Source organism: Papaver somniferum, chromosome 7 (genome assembly GCF_003573695.1).
Source record: "Papaver somniferum cultivar HN1 chromosome 7, ASM357369v1, whole genome shotgun sequence".
Classification (NCBI taxonomy): domain Eukaryota; kingdom Viridiplantae; phylum Streptophyta; class Magnoliopsida; order Ranunculales; family Papaveraceae; genus Papaver; species Papaver somniferum.
In genome coordinates, this window is record NC_039364.1 from 173,786,361 (window position 1) to 173,789,985 (window position 3,625).

The following is a 3,625-nucleotide window of genomic DNA, read 5'->3' on the forward strand; positions in this document are numbered from 1 at the left end:
ATAAATACATGCAAAAAGTTTTCTCATTTGTGATTATAAATTCGATTTATAATGTAACAACTAGTGAGGATTTACCTCCTCGGGAGTTCGTTCCTTCCATCTTAGTCGCCCCCAGTACTTGCCATGATGCTGAAAAAGATGTCTTCTATTATTCGACTTCTCTAAACAAGTTGGTTTTGATTGCATGCTAGGCATCACTTTAGCCGCACCTAATATCTGTAGAGATATTCCAAAATAGAAAAGACGGCCCATGTGAAGCATGAACTAGATCTATTATATCTGATCCTCACTTGCTAGATGGATCTGGGCTGATGGTATCTTTTCCGTTGCCATATCTATTTCTGGGTCCATCATGATTCTTCTTTTTAGAATCGCTCCTAAAACAATGTCTTGGTGTGGCGTGTCCCTCTGTTCTAGACCATTGATCGAGATAGCCTTATGTGGTTTTGGCCAGCTGGTCGTGTGGAGTCCCCCAAGTAAGTTTAGCTTAATATTTCAAAGTACCTAAAATGCACTTAAGACTTCCCCGAGCACCAAACACGTGGGGCTTGGCATGACCTTATGCCCTTCTTTTAGCTAAGGACCTTGTGCCCTTCTTTTACTTCAAGCAGGTAAAGTTGGTAAGACTCTTGTATGACCAACTACGCATCTTCTCTTGTAAACTGCTTGGATTGATATGTAACATTTTTATTTCCTCGGATTGTTTGCTACCTGTTTTGGAGCACGAAAGACGACAGCAGATCCTTAATATGGTGGAACTGATGTACTGTACAGGTCGCATGGATGCGACTATTTCACACCTTAAATCTTGACGAGTTGGATTGTATACAAGACCATCATTTGGCGTTTGTCATGGTGGTCCGACGTCCGTGTACCAGTAATCCCTTCTATCTAAGAATAAAATATCTTCTACAAAGGCTTGGATCAAGGTTTACCTCCATGACGTGTAAACGGACGCCGCTTTGTCTTTGTTGAGCAGAGAAGTATAATCTTGTGTGGACTAAACGCCCGTTGATGATGTGGACAATATTTATGCACCAAAACGAATGCTCATCAATCACCAAACACTTCAAAGCATCACCAACGTACTTTAATCTCCTTAAGATAATGGTGCAAGTACCAAATGCGTGGGCATGTGATGTCCACTTGTTATTCCTGTAATTGATTAATCTCCCACGTGTTAGCCTTCATTACTAGGGAGTGCTCGTGGTCATGAAGTCCTACACCTGCTACATTAATCCAAAAGAAAATACAACGCCCCTGTGAGTTTTCTCTTTAGACGTACACTGCTGATTCCAATGCCTAGTTAGCACGTCAGTATTATTAACGCGTCAATTTTTCTTGGAGGAAAAAGCAGCCACCGACAATCGCAAGTACTTGTTTATCCGAGGAACTCTAACATTTTTTGCATCGGGTCAGACTCCTTCCTTATTTTTCCTTGTACAGCACTAAGTTCTGCCTTATAAAATTGGTGCTTCATTCACCGTATTGTTCACAACTAGCGATCAACAGCTCCATTATTCTGATAACGTTCCCACGACCTCACGATCAATATTTGTACGCTATACCTCGAACTGATCTTGGAATCGTATCCGCCAAAAGTAAGAGATTAGTTCCGTGTGGGACTCTAGAACCTTCACGTGGTAAAAACTCAAACACACTCCATGTATTTGTTTCTTGTACAACTCTATGTATGTCTGGCAAAGTTATATAGAATCAGTGTTGCTTCTTTGTTGAGCCTCTCCTATTTCTTCATGGATTTTTTTTTTATTTGATCGGCTTTCTTCTTCTTCATGGATTCTCAGGAGGTAAAGCCTTCTTTCTTTTTGGTCCTTTATTAACTTTGAACCCGGCTTCCAATATCCCAGATCCAACTTTAGTGTTAAGAAATAATGGAAAGAAACATTCACTTTAATTATTTGAAATCAATCTTCTAATAGGATTACTTATTTCTTTCTCTCTCAGGTAAATATCGATACCCTTTCTTCCTTTGTCAGTCTGTATTTTCCTTCTCTTTAAAGACTTTTAACAGTAGTTTTTGTTTTTTCTCTTTAATAGAAATCTTTACAAGTACTACTTTGATAAGTACATGTAAGATGTGTTCTCAATTCTTACCAAAACTAAGGCCTGTATAAGTACTATAAACTAAACTTATAACATAACAGAATCGCTTAGGGTATACCTCATCGTGTGGTTGTTCATGTACCGGGAAGTGAATCCAGTAGACATAGAAATCTGATTGTTTCAAATCTACCGTTTCTACCCATTTGGTGATGTAATAGGTTGCGGCTGATAGGTATTTGACGACCCCCCCAGAGCAGCAAGAAAATTATCACTATCATCAAATTGCGCTTGCAGAATGACCACGGAGTCATGAAACGATATAATGTTTGCTATCATCCTCGAAAGAGGGTTGCGCAGTTTACAACCGTGCGTTCTTCTTCCAGCAACTACAACAACTTTCTAGATCACGCCATTTTAGAAACTCTCCGCAACTCACAGGATCACGACGTTTTTATAACTTCCAGCAGCGACGTTTGAGTAGCTTTCAGCAACTTTCTGGATCGCGATAAGATCTTTCAGCAACTCTATGGATCACAACGCTCTCTGTTATAATACCTTCAACAGCATCTGGGACTTCTGCAACATTTATCCAGGACGTTGTAAACTTTCAGCAACTCTGGAGCATAACGTTCTCATCAAATTACCTTCAACAACCTTTCTCTCTTTCTGCAACTCTGGATCGTAACGTTATGGAACACAACGTTTCTGAGAACTTTTTGCAACTCTAGATCGCAATGTTCTGGATCACAACTTTTCTGAGAACTTTCTGCAACTTTTCTGGAAACGCTGTGAATTGTTTTTTTTCATTCTTTTGAAACCCTAATCTTCGAAAAAACTTGGAAAGAAAAACTTTTCTAAAAGGGGGAGCATGATCTTTTGCTCGGTCCCCTTAGTTGGCGCCAATGTTTGCACCCAAAATTAATTCTAAGCACAAAACACGATGATTTGATGATGATGATGATATGAAATTAGGGTTAGAGAACAATTTGAAGAAAAGTAAAAAGAGGACAAATTTAACATGGTTCGGCGATTGATGCCTACGTCCACAGATGGAATCCCATAGGGATAGAGTTTATTGATATGATGAATACAATAATTCTTGAAAGGTAATCAAACTTAGAATTCCACCCCCCCCACCACCACCACCACCCCCACCCCCTTGAGTTGGATCTTGACTTCAATTTATAGGCAAAAAACCCTAATCTTGTTCCATAATAACCCTAGATTTGTATGTATCTTGGAAGATTCTTATCTATCTCCCAAGATTTGTGTCTATCCCAAAATGACTTCCAAAATAAGTCTTTTGGGCTTCCGTAATAAGCTAGACTGGGCCTCTATATTAAGCCATGTGAGTTTCCACAATAAACCCACGGTTTTCCACAATAAATCAATTGTGCTTCCACAATAAGCCATATGGGTTTCCTCAATAAACACACAGGTTTCCACAATAAACCCATTTTGGCTTCCACAATAAGCCATGTGGCCCACGGGTTTCCACAATAAACCCATTTTGGCTTCCACAATAAGTCATGTGGGTTTCCTCAATAAACCCACGGGTTTC

At 39.6% G+C, this 3,625-nt stretch overlaps 1 long non-coding RNA gene across 1 annotated transcript; it reads left to right on the plus strand.

The window, feature by feature from the left end:
* The first annotated feature begins 1,649 nt into the window (after nt 1-1,649).
* LOC113299078 lies at nt 1,650-2,967 on the plus strand. Its single transcript, XR_003334595.1, has 2 exons — nt 1,650-1,965; nt 2,283-2,967. It is a non-coding gene; the product is annotated as an uncharacterized LOC113299078 (long non-coding RNA).
* The last annotated feature ends 658 nt before the right edge of the window (nt 2,968-3,625 follow it).